The 18,776-nt window shown below is 44.9% G+C and overlaps 1 protein-coding gene across 7 annotated transcripts in view; it reads right to left on the minus strand.

Moving 5' to 3' along the window:
- The window catches only part of Lrrk1 (leucine-rich repeat kinase 1), a 135,403-nt gene that overhangs the window by 93,303 nt on the left and 23,324 nt on the right, over nucleotides 1-18,776 (minus strand). The window lies entirely within an intron of this gene.

Genomic DNA, 18,776 nt, shown 5'->3' on the forward strand with positions numbered 1-18,776 from the left:
ATGCATACAAAATACACACACCTACACAAACACATGCATGCAAAACATACACATACCACATTAACACACATATGCACACGTATGCACAAATGAATACATACATATAGCGAATACACGAAGACTCATATTTGGCCACCTGACAAAGGCTCCAAAATACAAAGGAGGAAAAGAGCTTTCAATAGATGGTGCTGACATAACCAAAGTCTTCACTGCTTGTGCTGCAGAGCTGACTGGGCAGTAAAGAGCATTGCTGCTCTTCCAGAGGAGCTGGACCAGTTCCCAGCACCCACACAGCAGTGGATATCTGCCTGTAACTTCGGTTCCAGGGAATCTGACCCCCTCTCCGGGACCCTGAAGGCATTGCACACCCATTTTTCATACATATGAACACATACATACATACATACATACATACATACATACATACATACATGCAGGCAAAACTACTCATATACATAAAATACAATAAAATAAAATGTAAGAGATATTTGTCTATTACAGCACACAGAGATTAACTTAGGATCTTGAACCTAAAATAGAGAGGCTAAAACTATTAAGGTCCTAAGACTTCAGAGAAAACAAGGTTCCTTAATGATGCTGAGGTCTGACATGCTCCGGGTGTCTCTCAGGTCCGATGGGATTTGCAGATTAGGAGCAAGACAGCACAACTGGAAGATGCTTTAAAGGGCGAAGGCTCTTGGGAGGTCTAGGTGATGAAGGTTGAGGAAGTCTCATTGTCAAGGTGTGATCACCTGCCGTCCCACACTTACAGGACTGCCTGCCATTCAAGACAAGGTCCTCACCTCCACTGAGCCGGTGTGGGTTCACTCAGGTTCTGAGTCTCCAGAACTGTGACCTACACAGACTTTTTTTTGTCAAGAAACACGTGTCCATACTTTGTTAAAGTAGAGCAAGGATGACCAATACAGAGGGCCCCAGAAAACATGGAGGAAAACTGTGAGATAACACTTGACTCTAGAGCCCGGAAGAGATGAAAAACTGCTAACTTAGACTAAGAGTTTAACGTTATATAAGCTCGTCAAAAGGAATCCTTCGAAGAAGCAAACAGGCAAGTTCTAGCCTGGAGTGCATGCAATGCTGAAAAACATATCTGAGAAGAAATGGTGCATAGGTTACATAAAGAATGTTAAAGAACCTGTAACACGGTAACAAAAAGATAACACAATTACAGAGAGTCAACCATTTGAAGGCTGGGAGACAGTCAAAGAACCCAATACCATTGCCCGTCAGAGGAACGCAAAAGCCATGACAACACCCACTACACTCCCACCAGAGCGCTAGCCTTTAAAAAGGCATGCACAACCATAATGTTCAGGCCTGATAGCCTAGAATGTAAAGTGTATAATTAAATAATGGACAGCTCTGGTGTTTTCTTTCATGACGGAACACACACTGAACTATGACTTTCACCCAGAATGTGTCTGTCCAAAAATGATCATAAAAGTAGCAGTCATGATATCTCCAAGCTTCAAGTAGCCCGGGTGTCCCTCCATAGGAGCATGGATAAGCAAACTTTGGGGCCATAACTACTCAATAATAAAAAGGAAAGAACTATCGACCATTCTGATGGCTGATGGGAAGCTCAAAAACAAAATACTGAGAGGACAAAACCTTTCACTCAGTGATACTATTTCTTGGTGGTGGTGGGGCGGGGGGCATGAAGACATCTCTTGTGCTGACGGTTCCAGATCCTGATGGCGTTTGCCTTGCACAGATGCTGTGATTGCTAAAATGTATCAGAAGCCAATTTAAAATATGTGCGTCACACTTTGTAGACGTTTTATCTAAAAAGCTATCACACACACCATCCATACATCAGTTAAGGGTTGCTAACCTACTTTAAAATCATTAGAAATGGGATGAGCCCATAACAAACTCTAGATGGCAGGTGTCTGGGTGTGCGCTGTTTCAGTTCCTCCAGGAATACTTCATGTTAGGAATTCTTCACAAAAGTACATTGGTAGAAATGAGGTTTATAGTATCAAACCCTACACGCAGGGCCCACCATCTGACATACAGTATGAGCTTCCCTATCAACCGAGAAAAAAACCCCTTTGTGCAGAAGCCAAGGCAAGCTGCTTAAAGCCACAGCACACGCCGTCCCGAGGCCTTACAACACAGCCTGAGCTAGGATCTGACCATTTCCAAGGCAATTGTTCTGAAATCCCATGACAGGTAGATCATCGCAGATGGCTGAGAGCTTCCCAGAAGCACGAGGATGGCTAGATCTGCGGGAAGATCGTGGGTTCTGTTTCTGGAAAGACAAGAACGCTTTGCGTGTGCTGGCCACACAATTCGAACATGGCAGCTTCTCTCTCCAACACACAGGACAGTCTCCATTAATTATTCACAGCCTGTGGCCCAGGCAGCTGAGAGCAGGCTGGGTGGGAGAAGGGCCATTAGCAGGGGTGAGAAGGAGGCGGAATCAACCCCATCAACACGGGCACTTTATCATGTCATCTTTCAATTAAACAAGCAGACGCTATCTCAATCAGCCAGGGTGCCTGCAGGTCTTTGCTTCTGCTCGTGTTAGGAACATAAAGGCGGCGAGATCCTAAAGTGACATAGAGAAGAGCCATGAAGGTCCTATATCTATATAGGTCCTACAGTGCACGGGAAATTACAAGACGTTTTGATTTTAAAACCGTATTTCAATAATGCCTAGTGGAGTAGCAGGTGTCATGGGAAACTAGAACTGCGCCATTCGCTAATTCCTCTAAGTTGGGTTTTTCAATTTGGTCCCCAATTTCCTTAAGTTGCAAACAGCCCATGCACACTATCACAGACCTTGTGAGCTGGGGCTCTGGTCTAATCAGATTGTCGGGTGGGTACTAATGCAGCTAACTGCCATTCTGTGCAATTTCCAGAAATGCCATACATGAAGGTTAGCATGTGTTCGTTCATACCAAAGGGAAAGTGAGATTCCAACAACGAGTGGTAAGGATGGATTGTGAAAGAGGAACGAAGGAAGACAGAAGGTTCTCTAAGTTATTTTCCAAGTTTCTTGTACTGGAGTGGTATGGCTGCTATGTTTTAAATGGGAGAGAAATTACGCATACCCCAGGAGTAGGAGGGCAGAGAAACACCTCATGTTAAAGACAGCCTTACCATGATCAGATACCTTTTTCACAGGCAAAGATTTTCACGGAATTTCTATTTTTTTAAGCCCAGGACATTACAGTTCTATAATTGCAAATTGGTCACTTGGATATAAAGTTTAAAAACAGTTGAGATTGTTCAGCTATTTATACTTAGTCCTTCAGGTTGTTAAACTCATCACCTTGCTCAAAATTACATTGTTCTTTTACACAGCAGAACACTTACCAACGTACTCTTCATATACACTTGAAATAAACAGAGAGACTTCCCAAATCTACTCTACTTCAACAAAACATGAATGTCTCAAGTAGTAAGAGCTAGTATGAAAATAGAACATTGAATAGCTTAGCTTCAGATATTAAAAACCCTTCTCATCGCCTTTATTATGTCCCCATCCCCTAAATAGCAACAGCTACAAACAAGAATGTTGTTTGCTTTTGATACAAATTGAGATGCCTGCCCGGGTGCACAGAGGAAGCGAAGGGCGAACCAACAGCATCTTCTAAAAAAGACTCGGCTTCTAAAAGAGTCGCCTGTCAGGTTTTAGCATGAGTCAATCAGAAAGAGGGAACGGAAGTGTGGTGCCTGGCAAGGGTCATAGACACAGCCCATGTGGAGTTGTCCAGGAGTGTGAAAAGAAGCATTTAAAGTGAGCTTGGAGTTCATGAGTGCTGGTGGACGGCAAGCCTGAGTAGCAGCCACACCCTCATGACACCCAGACATGGGTGGTCAATTCGAGTTCATTACGGGAAGGAACATTGGTTAAAAGAAGTGAATGCTTCTGAACCCATAGAAAGAGAACGTCGTTCGTGTTTGCCACTTGCTTTCAAGGCAACATTTTATTTATACTGCCGGCTCACACAGCATTCCACAGAATCAACCCCATCTAGGGGAAATGAGTTTGCCAGCAATAACTCCACCCCCTAGGACACACATAATTCTTGTTTCAGAACAACACGTTATTCTGACTACAGACAAACTAGCAGAAGGGATTCTCATCCATTGGTGATTTATAGCAACAGAATCCCACAGCTATTACAGAGCGAAGCTGTCGGACCCCGTCACTTATCCTAGGAGCTCACGGACGCTGGCACGCTTCAGGACATCATCCTTTGTCTCTGTCCCCGAGGATGTCCTGTCTCAAAGCAATTCCTGACCTTTCTTCTAGATCAGCGTTTGTCATTTATCCTGGCACAATAACCAACGATGTATTCTCTACTGTTTTATTCTACAAATCGAGGGCAGTGGAGAAATGACATAAAAAGTGGATTTAATTCTGAGATCTAAGTTTGACTGCATGTACATAGCATATGGTGTGCATGTGTATGCATGTGTGCATACGTGTGTGTATGTGTGTATGTATGTGTGTCTGTATGCATGTGTGTGCATGTGTGGTGTGTGTGTGTGTGTGTGTGTGTGTGTGTGTGTGTGTGTGGTGTATGTGTGACAGTTCTCTCATTAGTGTTGAAGTAAATGTCTGTGACGGGAGGCAAAGACTATTTGTCCACTTAAAATGTATGGTGTCTTTATATTTGAGAGACACGTCTGTGACATTCAGAAAAGGCACTGCCATTTTATTGGCACACCCATGACATGGCTGATTACATTCACCTTCACAACAGAACAGCAGAAAGGTCAACTGACCCCATCAGCCCTCCCTTCACTGCAGAACAAAGACAAGCACACTCCAGGACACTATGCCACCAACCTGGTCAGAGTTGTTTAATGACCTTCCTCCACCGAGTCCCCATGTGGCCACAGCACCAGGAAGGAAGGCTGGGCCTCCTCAGAGGTGACACTCTCTTTGCACTTCAGCACTCGCCTTGGTGACCCTGGCTTTAGAAGCTGTCAGAGAGCAGGATGCTTCTCTCTTCCCCAGACAGCCGTGGAAGGTTTTAGCTTCAGCTGCAGTTTTTACCTCTGGGTCGCATTACTGTGAAATCCAAGCCTTTATTTCTTTGGGGGAAGAGGCAGAAGATACAAGGTGCCAGGGGAGGGAGGTGACCCTCCTCCAAGGTGATTCCTCCTGACTCCAGATGGCTACTACTCAGCTCCCTCCGTCCTGCCCGCTAGCTGCTGGACCAGCATCAGCATCCGCAAAGAGAGCAGAGCAGGGGCCGGGCTGGGCACTGGGGACCAGCTGTAATCCTGAGGTGAGTGAGTCTCATTCCAGCAAAGCTTTCAGGTATAGATTTAGAACTACATGGCTAGTCTCATCGAACCTTTGGAAATTTTGTTGGTAAAAGACAGATGGGTGGTGATATACAAAGACTACCACAGGGGACAAATCACATAAAGGACCTTTCTTTAATTAAAAAAAAAACCCACAATCAAGAGAGAGCATAGGTGAAAATCACTTACTATATAAGCCCAATGAGCTGAATTAAAATCCCCAGAAGCCACTTAAAACCCAGAGGTGGCAGCCCAGGCACCTGTAATGGCAGCATGCACCTGTAATGGCAGCATGCACCTGTAATGGCAGCATGCACCTGTAATGGCAGCATGCACCTGTAATGGCAGCATGCACCTGTAACAGCAGCATGCATCTGTAATGGCAGCATGCACCTGTAATGGCAGCATGCACCTGTGACAGCAGCATGTACTTGTAACAGCAGCATGCACCTGTAGTGGCAGCATGCACCTGTAATGGCAGCATGCACCTGTAATGGCAGCATGCACCTGTAATGGCAGCATGCACTGTAACAGCAGCATGCACCTGTAATGGCAGCATGCACCTGTAACAGCAGCATGCACCTGTGACAGCAGCATGTACTTGTAATGGCAGCATTACTCGACTAGTGATGGCAGAGACAGGCTAGCTAGCCAGGCTAATACACTGGTGAAGAGACTCTGTCTCAAAGGAGGTAGAAAGATGAGGAGTAAAGTCAGAGGTTGTCCTCTAACCTGTTCATGTGTACCAATGGCAGCTATAGGTCCAGCTACATACAATGAAACATATACATTCATGCTTTACACACACACATAAACACACACACACACACACACACACACACACACACACACACACGTGCGCACACATACACCGAAACCAATCCTAAAATATCATGTTATGTCCGCATGACAGAGTAAAAACTGGAAAGATATAAAATTCGCTGCTGGGAGAGTGTGGTGAAATTGGCACATCTTGTGTATTTGCCATTGCTGGAGATCTTACAAATATCACGACTATTCATAAAGCAGGAAAGAAAATCCCGTGTAACCAGCCCCAAGCAGAGGTCCTAACAGTGGACCTGTGGTTTTCTCTTAGGAATTAACCTGTACAACAACATACCACAAACAAAACGCTACACATGTTACTTCCTGCAGAGCTCCTGTGCCAGCCAGGGAAGCGCCAGCCAGCCAGGGAGATGGCAACACCAGCGAAGTAGGTGCTTGGGACTCTCCCGTAGGACAGGGGCTTGGCTTATGTCACTGAATATAGTACCTGGAACTCTGTTCTGAGGGAGAAGTCCTGGCTGCCATGAACAAGTGAGAGAGGCCAGGAGGCTGGCTAAAAGTTCACAGAATTCTACAGGGTCAGGGTGAGAAGAGAACCTGTGCTTTCAGGCTTTAGGGAGCATAGAGTGTCCATGTCTCTGCTTTACAACATAGGACCTCCTGGGACTTCCAAAGGAGAAGCTCTGAGTCACTAAAATGATCAAGTATGTGCACACAGAGCATTGTGCAATACAGCACTGTGTACATATGGCACCGTGTTCATACAGCATTGTGCACATAGAGTACTGTGTACATAGAACATCATGCAAATGCGGCATTGTGCACATTTATATTATGAAAAGTATAAGGATGGTTAACTTAAATATTCTCTTACATCTATCTCTCCATCCATCCATCCATCCATCCATCCATCCATCCATTTAACTGTTTCTTTGTGTGTGTGTGTGTGTGTGTGTGTGTGTGTGTGTGTACATGTACATGTGTGCATGCCTTTGTGTCTATGTGGAGGTCAGAACACAACTTTTAGGAGAAGCCTCTTTTCTTCTATCACATGGTTCCCAGGGACCAGACTCAGGTCACCAGGCTGGATGAGAAGTGCCCTTACCTGGCCACCTTCCCCAGTCCTGGGATGGCACATCTTGAAGCACTGAAAAGTGCCTGAAGAGTACAATGAGGGGCTTCTACAGAGAAGTCACTAAGGCGGGGGAGACGCCCTGAGGCTAGGGATCTGTGTGAAATAAAGGAAAGCAAAGGCAGAAAGCCTGAAGTATAGGGATGCTCACTCTCTCACTGCTTCCGGTCAGCCATGCTGTGAGCTAGTCTGTCCTACCACTCTCCTGTCACCATGGGCCAAATCCTATGAAACCATGGGCAAGGTAACCATTTCCCCTCTGGCTGTGCATGTCAGGCATTCTGTCACAGCCGTGAGAGAGCTAACTATACCACAGGAAAACAGGCACCACCCTACCATCTTCTCTCCCACCTCTCCTCTTCCCCTTCTTCTGCGCTCCCCATTCTTGGTTCTCCTTCCTCCTCTTTCTCTCTCATTTATATGAACTAACGGGCATCAAAAATGAGAACAGTGGCTGCCTCCAGCAGGTAAACTGCACTTTTAAATTTCGTTATTTTCAGTTCTGCTGGGCTCTCTGGGAAAAGTCCCACTTTCATATGCCTTTCTCCCAACGCCCACACAAGGCTGTGCATCTCACGACCACCTACCATGAGGTCACCAGGGCTGGGGTGGTTCAGGAAGCTGGCTTTACCCAGCTCTGTACAGCGCAGCTAATATTTGGACCCTGGCCATCAGACCACAACCTTCCACACTCTAGGCCATGCATTCCCAGCCAAACTTTAGATTCTTAGTCAATGTAAGATACGTCATGGTGTGCGTGGTAAGAATGTGGTGAGAGGTGAGTGATCCTGTCTCACTGGATGGAAAAGCCAAGGCAGAAACAGAAGCACTGTCTTTCAACTCCTGCAGTGAGAGAGAGAGTGGGGGGATGGGGAAGGAGAAGGGGGAGGGGGAAGGAGAAGGGAGGGGGAGGGGGAGAGAGAGGGGGAAAGATACATGATGATGACTTCTCTCCTAAATTTGGATGCTTCCCCAAACACTCGCTTACCTACACCTACTGTCCTTTCTCTCTGTGGACATTTAATACCTCCAGATGCTGATCCTGGACATGGAGCCTGCTGAGGCAGCTTAAGTCAATGCTGTGTTTTTCCCTGGAGTTTACTTTTAAACATGCACAGCAGAAACCATGCCCTTTGCACAACTAGGCATGCTTGAAGGACTTAGGCTGGTAAGCAAACAAGGGCTGATTTATAAAAAGAAAGACCCATCGGTGTGAGAGAGAACCCAGAGAAAAGACAATTCCTTTAACTCCACATCTACAACTCAGTATAAAAATGCTCCAATACGAAGATATAAAAGTTAAGAAATAAATCCTAGCCTGATCTTTGAGGTGATTCTGATCACAAATGCCAGGAGATTAGAACATCCTTTGCATGGCCATCCTGTTTGCTTGGAACCGACTCCAAGGGAACAATCCACATATTTAAAACCTCTATGCAAGGCTGACGGTGTAGTTCAGTGGTGCGGCATGCTTACACGTGTGAGGCCATGGGTTTGATGCCTAGCCTTCAAAAAGGAAACTAAATAAAAATGGGCCAGGGGAATGGCTCAGTGGGTAAGCATATGGGCTCTTCAAGCAAGAGGACCTGAGTTCAAATTGCCAGCACCCGCTGGAAAAAAATCCAGGCATGGGGCTGATGAGATGGCTCAGTGGTACAGAGCACTAGCTGTTCTTCCCGAGGATCTGAGTTCACTTCTCAGGACCCACGTGGCAACACAAGAAGTTATAATTCCAGTTCCAGGGTCTCTGACGCCCTCTTCTGGTTTCTGTGAGCACCAGGCATACATGTGGCACATGAACATGTGTTCAGGAAAAATGCTCATAAGATAAAATAAAATAAAATAAAATAAGATACCCAGGTGTAGCTGTGAAAACCTGCAACCTAGCCCTGGGTAAGGTAGAGATAGTTAGATCTTGAGAGCTCAGGGACAGCTAGCCTAGCTGAGGCAGCAAGCTTCTGGCTTAGAGAAAGCCTGTCTCAGAGCATGCTCCTGTTCATGGCACACACACATGCTTGCGCGCACACACACACACACACACACACACACAGACCACACACACACAGACCACACCATGCACACACATACCACACACACACACACCACACACCACACACACCACATACACACACCACACCATACACACACACACAGACCACACCATACACACACATGCACACACACCATACACACACCACACACACCACACACACACACCACACTATACACACACACACCACACAGACCACACCATACACCACACACACACACCACACCATACACACACCACACACACCACACACACACCATACACACACCACACACACCACACCACACACACACACACACCACACCATACACACACATACACCACACACCACACACACATCACACACACCACACACACATACCACACACACCACACACACCACACATACCACATATACCACACACACCACACACACACACCACACCCACATACCACACACACCACACACACCACACATACCACATATACCACACACACCACACACACACACCACACCATACACACACACAGACCACACCATACACACACCACACAGACCACACCACACACACACACACACCACACACACCACACACACACCACACCATACACACACATACACCACACACACCACATACACATCACACACACACCACACACACATACCACACACATACCGCACACACCACACCATACACACACCACACCATACACACACACACCACACACACCACACACACACACACACGCACACACCACACCATACACACACACCACACACACCACACACATACACCACACACACCACACACACACCACACACACACACAGACCACACCATACACACACACACACACACCACACACAACACACACACACCACACCATACATACACAGGCACACACACACCACACACACACACCACACCATACACACACACACACACACCACACACAACACACACACACCACACCATACATACACAGGCACACACACACCACACACACACACCACACCACACACACACACACACACACCACACACAGACCACACACACATACACACACACACACACACACACACACACACACACGAAGCATGTACATGAACATGCTCATCAGTGCGTGTTCTGATGCCTGTGACAACTGAAATACGTGACTGTGGACCATTCCATCACACAGCGTGCACGGAGCAGACAAGACGACCATTTCTCAAGGTGGTCGTTCTGTGGATGAATCTCAGGTCATCTCTGTAAAACTCTCTTCTCTAATTTCGAGTTACTTCTCTGTTATGACTAAGTGTCAATGCTTCTTGGAGTACGCTTTTCCAGTTAATACAGTCAGTTTCCTAACAGAAGCCAACTTCTTTACTACAAAGGTAGGCCCAAACGAAGGAATTAAAAAACAAACACAAAAAACAAAAGGAAACAGTAAGACAAGACACCAAGGCGGTTCCTGTAATGTCTGCTGAGAACTCTGCTAGGTAAAACATGGAGTAACAGAAGTGCAGCTGTCAGAATGGGGTTCAAGCCCCAGGTTTGCCTCTTACAGCTTCCCAGGGGCTGGCAAGCATTTAGGGTCTTCGAATCTCCCCCTTTTTTAGAATGAAACCCATGAACGATTGGGCCACATATTCCTTATAAGTCAATAAAAAGAACAGATGTGTGCACAAAGGGACACAGGCCCCTTCTCCCGCTCTCGTCCCTGTGAGGTAGTAGTGTGTGTTTGCATTTCCTCAATGGACCCCAGGTTTCCTTCCTTCTCTCCCCATCCTTTCCCTGCTGGCCAACATTCTCCTCTGTCCAGAACCCACCACAGATGGGACTCCCCAAAAGAACAGTCATGGACTTTCCCTCTTGGCTTCCTTCTCCTTCCTCTGTCTGCATGTGGTCTGACCCAGATCCTGTCCCCTTGGGAGAGTGTCTGTCCCTGAGACCAGGCCCCAGTCATTCACTGCTGCAGGTGTAGAGCGATTTGTCCTCACACAGCCCCACCGAAAGCTTCGTCAGCATTCTTTGCTGGCTGCGGCAGTGCTTCTCAACCTGTGGGTTTCGACCCCTTTGTGGGGGTCAAATGAGGTGGCCTAAGCCCGTCGGAAAACACAGACATTTACATTACAATTCATAACAGTAGCAAAATTACTGAATAACAAAAATAAATTTATGGTTGGTGGTCACCACAACATAAGAAGTGTATTAAAGGGTCACAGATTTAAGACGGTTGAGAACCAACTACATTTGGACATACATGTGTCCTGGCCCAGGGTCACAGGAGTCTCCCAGTGAAGGGCTAGAATGATCTACTCGGGGCCTTTCTGGAATTTCCTTTCCAAGAACAGCTTCACTGCCTCCCAAATCCCCATTTCCCCTCTGTTCCTCAAATCAGGCTGTTTCAGAATATTGTTTATTGGACTCACATCAGATAAAAAATCTGCACGATTTCAAGGTAATATTCTGGGGATTTCCAGTTCACACAAGGATCTGAAACTTAAGCATATTCTTAGGAGTACACGGCTGCAGACATATAAAAGGAAGGAGACCCCGAGATAGCTTCAGAGAGGAACAGAAGAGTGGGGTCACCAAACCACACACACCCTCGATCCCACCCCTGTCCCTGTCATTGCTCCCACCCCTCCCCCTGTCATTGCTCCCACTCCTCCTCCTGTCATTGCTCCCACCCCTCCCCCTGCCATTAGTGCTCCTCCTGGGGCCCCTGGTATGCTTCTATTACCTCTTTTCTTTAGCAACCAAAGCAGAGGGACTGGTAGAGCCTGGCTATCTCAGAGGCTCTGTGGTCAGGGTCAAGAGAGTGAAGGTGTGGGCAGTGTTTAGCACATTGCCTGACCCTTGCTGGACTCTGCAGAATGCAATGCCATTGTCATTACCTAAAGTGGGAATTTTAAGTTAGAAAACTTCGAAAGAAACTGTGAAGTCTGAGATTCTTATATTCTCTAGCCTCCTGGGACCAGGCGATGACAGTTCAATGGATAAATTGGTAGTTTTTGGTGTTTAACTTGGAGTCAGATTGAGTCAACAAACAGGTCCCGCATAGCACAAGACGGTGCTGAGGAGCAGAAGATGAATTAAGCTCCCTAAGTGTTCACTCCAGACAGGTCTGTGTGAGCCTCCGCACAGACAGGCACTGCCTGGCATACTGCTGAAACTCAATAAACATCCAAGCCTGCTGTGTCAGCACGTGCCTGTGATCCCAGCACCTAGAAGGTTGAGATAGGAAGGCTGTGACTTCAAGTCTGCTCTGGGAGGTAGCGTAAGATGCAGTCCTGCCCCCACCCACGGGAAAAAGGCCCTGCCAAGGGAAAACAACAACCACTTCTCCAAACATGCTAAAGGCAGAAACAGAACACCCCAACCACTTACGTGGACAGTGTCCTTCTCTTAAAATTGCTGCTTAAGGTTACCAAAGCAAATAAACACCAGGAAGAAAGACAGAGGAACTATAGATCAGTGAAAAAAAGTAACAAAATGGCACCAGTATAATGTGTTTGAGTAATCTTTTTATTGTCTACATATGTATATATATATATGTCTGCATACCTGCATATATACACATATATCCATATATATATATACACACATGATACACACACACACACACACACTACCATATGTAGACATTGTGTGTGTGTGTGTGTGTGTGTGTGTGTGTGTGTGTGTCCGTGTCCAGAAGGGAGCAGTTGATCCTCAGAAACAGGAGTCAGAGGTGGATGTGAGCCACCTGTTGGGTGCTGGGAAGAGAACCCCGGTCCTTTGGAAGAGGTGCAAGTGCTCTCAATTACTCAGCCATTTCCCCAGTCCGAGAGGAAAGCTTTACCACTCATAATTACTTTCAACCTGAATGGATTAACATTTCCAGTCAAAAAGTAGAGAAAGTCCCAAGTAAGAAAAAATAGGCCATGCTGTGCTGCCCGCGCACAGACCGAAAGTGAAAGGACAAGAGTATTCCTTGTGATCAGGGACTAAAAGGAGACGTTCACTGTCGGAGCGGAGGCAGAGAGCAGGGAGAGCCAGAGCAGGTAGAGGACAGCAGCAGAGCAAGGTCCTCTCAATCAACTGAGCAAGGCTCACATGAGCTCACCGAGGCCAGAGCAGCAGGCACAGGGCCAACACGGGTCTGCACCAGGTCCTCTGACTTCCAGCTTGGTACCACTGTGGGACTCCTGAGTGTGTGTACAAGGGTCTCTGACTCTCCTGCTTGCTCTTGGTTGCCCTTTTCTCCTACATGTCCAACTTGGATTTGAAAGCTTCTCTCCATCTTATTATACTTAGTTTGTCTGTTTGGTTGTTATCTCATGGAAGCCTGCTCTTCTCTAATGAGACAGAGAGAGGGGGGTCTGGATGGAAAGGGATGTGGGGGAGGAACTGGGAGGAGTATAAGGAGGGGAAACTGTAATCAGGATAGATCATATGAGAAAAGAGCCTGTTTTCAACAAAAAGGGGACAATAAAGAAATGTCCTTATATTAGACAAATATATGTTAGTAAAAATGTGTCCTAAGAAATGAAGAAGGTCATTACACAATGATCAAACGGTCAATTTAAGAGGACTTAATAGCTATATGCTCCTATACACATATACATATACATACACATACACACACATGCACATATGCATGTATCTGACATCACAAGTATGAACAGAAGAGAAAAATAACTAAGAACGTAACAATAGTCACCATCTTTGCTACCCTAGTTTCTACTATGAATGATTCAGACAGAAAATCAAAAGGGAGACCACGGACTTGAACAGCATCAGGCTGAATGGAGCAGACAGGTCCATGCAAAGTTGTCATCTGACAAGAGGGACCATGTCCTCAGGTGCAGGTGGACATTATCCAGAACAAAGCGTACAGTAGGCTGAAACGAAGACTTAACACATCCAGGAAGACTGGAACCACACCAAGTATGGTGACAGCTCAGTCCCAGGAGCACATACTACTCTTGCAGGGGACCTGAGTTTGTTCCCAGTACCCATGTTGGGTGACCCAGAACTGCCTGTGACTCCAAACCCTCTGACCTCCACAGGCTCTGGATTCATGTGCACATACATGTGTGTGCACACGTGCATACTTAACAACAATAAAAATAAATCTTAGAAATAAACAAGAATAAATTGTGCATTAATGAGTGAACAGGCAGAGTGAGATTGAAACAGTAACAACAGCAGCAACAGCAACAACAACAACAATTCCCCAAAGAAAACCCTAGGACTAGGTGTCCACAGGAGGGAATTTTATCAAGGTGGAAGAATTGGTGACAGTCCTTCCCAAACTATCCCAAACACTGAAGGGGATGGAAAATTTCAAATTCATTTTAAGAGACTAGTCTACCAGGATCATATAAGGACATTGTAAGGAAAAGAAAAGTGCAGGAGCTCACTGTCCCGAGATCTTGGAATTAGCATTGCCCTCAACCTCCATCAGAGAATGGTGGTTAATGCCAAGACTCACGACTGGTCAAAGCTCTGTGAACAAGTAACGAGTAGTCAGCCTTAAGTGCGACACTTCTCTCTCCCCTCCCAAGGCTCAGGATACTGGGTTAGAAAGAATGGATGGTGGGGAAGAGAGACACTAAATGTCACCTTGCAAGCATGACATGGCTGTGGAACTCGAGAAAGTGCAATTGTCTCCAGGGTCTGCAGAAGACTGAGGCCTGAAACATTTGGTCACAGATGGGGCAGGAATTCACAGGTCCCCTTGCTCAGGGAAGCAAAGGCCAGAAGCAGGCTGTTAAAAGAGAGCAACTCATTGTTTCTCGTGATGTTGTCACAGGTGAATTACTCAAAACTCAGTGACTAGTTTCACACCTGTGGGATGGCCCTGGTTAAGCCCAGAGGGTCCCCCAGCAATAATGCAAACAAGGGATTCCTTCCAACAAGGGATGGAAGTAGGTTGGAACCTGGCGAGAGGAAGGGCGCCAACAGAGCGGGAAGAGGATAAGAGAGAGTAACAGATGACTAGAATATTAAATGCATTTATATATAATATGTATATAATTATCTACGTATAAAGTTGTCAAAGAATAAATTAATAAAAAGGGGAAATACAGGTCAATAAACGGGGTGAATGTTAAGTGCAAACATCCTCAACCAAATACTTGCAAACTAAGTTCAACAGCACATAAAAAGATCATACGCCATGACTAAGTGGGGGTGAGATTTTTTTTCCTTGGGTGCAAGAGTGACTCAACATATGCCAAACAATGACTGTGACACACGTTAACAGATCATCTCAGTGGACACATCTAAACCATCAGTAGTCAATGTAGTTTCGTGACAAAAAAAACAAAAACAAAAACAAAAACTGTCAACAAGGTATAGACACAAAGGTTCTCAACACAATAAAGTCCATACATGGTAGGGCCACAATTTTCATCATGGTGAATCATTAAAGCTAATAAAAGGTCATCCAGAAGTGAAAGGATACAAGATAACATACAAGAATCCCCAGCATTTCTACACAATAACATGGAAAATCAGAAAAATTAATCCAAAAAACACTCCCATTTACACAGAAATACTCAGTAACAAATTTAACCAAGATGTTGCATGACAAAATCTTTTCTGGGGAGATACAAAACAAAAATCTACTTACCCCAGAGAGGGACCCTGTGACAGACTGAAGTACGGCTATTATCAAAGTCCAACTTGGTGAACCACTGAGTTTTTTTGGGGTTACTTACAGGAACATGGGTGAAGGGTTATTTATAGGAGGAGATATAGGAGGAAAAATGGCTCAAAAACAGTTGCATCGTCAAAGCCTACCCCAGCATGAGTGATGGCTTACAAAATTTGGGAACCTGGAGCTCACTGCACAGCCTGCGGGCAGCTCAATGGGTTGGAGAGTGTGCTTTTTAGGGGCCTCAGTTTGTCTTAACCTCTTCCAGGTAACTCAGTTGGTTTCTGTTTCTTCCAGACTACTGCTTTGGTCTCAGGGTCTTTGCAGCTCAGCTTCCTTCTATCTATAGGAGACTCTCAGCCTTTTATTATTTATTCTTAAAGTGAGGGGGCCTAGTGAATTTGGTCAGTTTCAGGGACTTCCTGAAAGTGTTTTGAGTTGTGTACTTTACTGCTTAAGGACTTTTCCTGCAGTCTGAAATATCTCAATGTCAGAGATACCTGTCACATAACAGAAGGAATCAAAAGACCTACTGCAAATTGGATGAAAGAAATCAAAGATTCAAATAAATGGAATGGTATGCCATATTGTTAGAGTGGAAGAATTAATACTGTAAAAATTTCTAGACTATTCAAAGTGTCTTTCCAATTCAATGCAACTTCTATCAAAATCCAGCAGCATTTGATTCAAGAATAGAAAACAAAACAAAGCAACAGCAACAACAAAACCTCCTAAAGCAAACTGGAACCACAACTCCACAAACGGCTAAAAGTATGAAAGACAAAACGGAAAACACCACACATGCTGTTTACAAACAACACAACAAAGCTGCAGTAATCAAAACAGTATGTGTCCATCATTCACATAGACAGACAGGAGAAACCGTGTAGAGAGCCCAGGAGAAAACCCACACATATACAATCAGCTAATTTCTGAGAAAGCACCCAGAGTGCACAGAGACAGGATAATCCCTTTAAGAGTGTGTGTTGGAAAAACTGAATATGCAATTACAAAGAGAGTGAGGATGGATCTTTACATTACATAATATCTCAAATTCAACTTGACATAGATTAAAGACTTAAAGGTCAGACCTGAAACTCATGGGAGAGGCATGAGGAAAAGCCTGGGCATTTATAGTCAGTGATAACACAGACAAGTTGAAAAGGCAGATGAGACAGGGGTAGAAATTAATGGGAGGGTCGAACTTCAGTACAGCATTGCCTGTGTTTCTGTCTTGTCCGATCTTGTTGGAGGAAGTGTGTCGTCCTGAGAGGTGGACTACACGGTTTCAAAAACCTACATTAGACCCAGTTCTCTCTGTGTTTCTGGACCAGGATGTGACTCTCAACTATTTCTCCAATACCACGCCTGCCTGACTGCAGCCATTTTCTCTGCCACAATATTCCTTGGATGATGATGATGATGATGATGATGATGGTGGTGGTGGTGGTGGTGGTGGTGGTGGTGGTGGTGGTGGTGGTGGTGGTGGTGGTGACGATGATGGACTAAGTCTCTGAAACTGTAAGCACCCTCCTGACACACCAAAATGTTTTCTTTTATAAGAGTTGTCATGGTCATGGTGTATTTTCACAGCAAAAAAACAGTGACTAAGACACTAATCATCAGAGCAAGTTCTCTGTCTCAAAAAAAGCACATATTTTCCATAAAGTCCATAATCACAATCAACTTAATTTAGCTATTGTTCTTGTTTCTATCATCAAACACCCACAATTTAAGGGAGAAAGGGCTTACAGTTTGGAGGGATGCAACCCATCATTGTGGGGAGGGCATGGCAGCAGGAGCATAAAGTGGCTGCTACCATTGTGTCCATATTAGGAAACAGAGAGCAGATAGCGATTGCAGTCACCACAGTGGCCCACTTCCTCCAGAGAGACACCATCTCCTAATGGTTCTACAACCTTCCAAGCAAATCTATAAACTGGGGGCCAAGTGGTTAAATAGTCTTCGGGGGACCTTTTACATTCAAAGTATAATACAACTATTAGTTGTAAAATTATATTAGTCATTTTTTACTGAAAAATCTAAGGAAAGGGGAATAAACTTACAACCTCATCATGTTAGATAGTAAACTTTCTCATCAAATATCTGTAAAGCTAGGAACATACTCCATCCATGGATATGATTGGTATTTGTCTCCATAGAGTGATACATATAGGTTTCCAATGTTTATTGACCCCCCCCCATGTGGGTGAATTTAAAGTAACTCCTCACTCTTGATTTCCTTTCATGTAAAAACCACAAGGCCATCTCCACATTGTTTTGCAAGTGCTCTTTCCAGATGAAGAAAGTTAGCTCTCTGCTAATGTGTAGAACCAGTGTGTTCTGACAGTTTTCACACAGAAAACTGCTCTGAATCTAATCAGTTCTAACTGTACAGAGTACTTATTTTTCTCTATGATGCCTAGGTTTTGTGTTATGCTTTGAGAAAAAGGCATCATTTCAAAATCATTTTAATTTGGTAACTTTCCTAGACTTCAGTTAGCTTAATCTTATACCTGCTTATTTGATTCCTCTAAGATCGACTTTTGTGCAGAATTGAGGAAACAACATAGTGTCCTATGCTACTACCAAACAAACCCAGCAAAGCAAAAGTAGTGTATATCCTGACCCACTTCAGAGCTGGTCTTTGACCCCTGTCTTTCTCTGGTCCTCTGGTTCCTGTCTTTCTCTGGTCCTCTGTTTTTTTCTTTCTCTGGTCCTCTGGTTCCTGTCTTTCTCTGGTTCTTCCTTTCTAGATTTCAACGTGTCTCATGGTATCATTGTAGAAAGCTATATGAGTTCTCTCCTCTTCATCCCAACCCTTCACCATTTTAATTTTTCTGGCAATTTATTCTCATGGTTTTATTTTTTGAGATTAAATTTAGTATATATTTTTTCATGTCTG

This window comes from Rattus norvegicus, chromosome 1, assembly GCF_036323735.1.
Source record: "Rattus norvegicus strain BN/NHsdMcwi chromosome 1, GRCr8, whole genome shotgun sequence".
NCBI classification, from domain to species: Eukaryota; Metazoa; Chordata; class Mammalia; order Rodentia; family Muridae; genus Rattus; species Rattus norvegicus.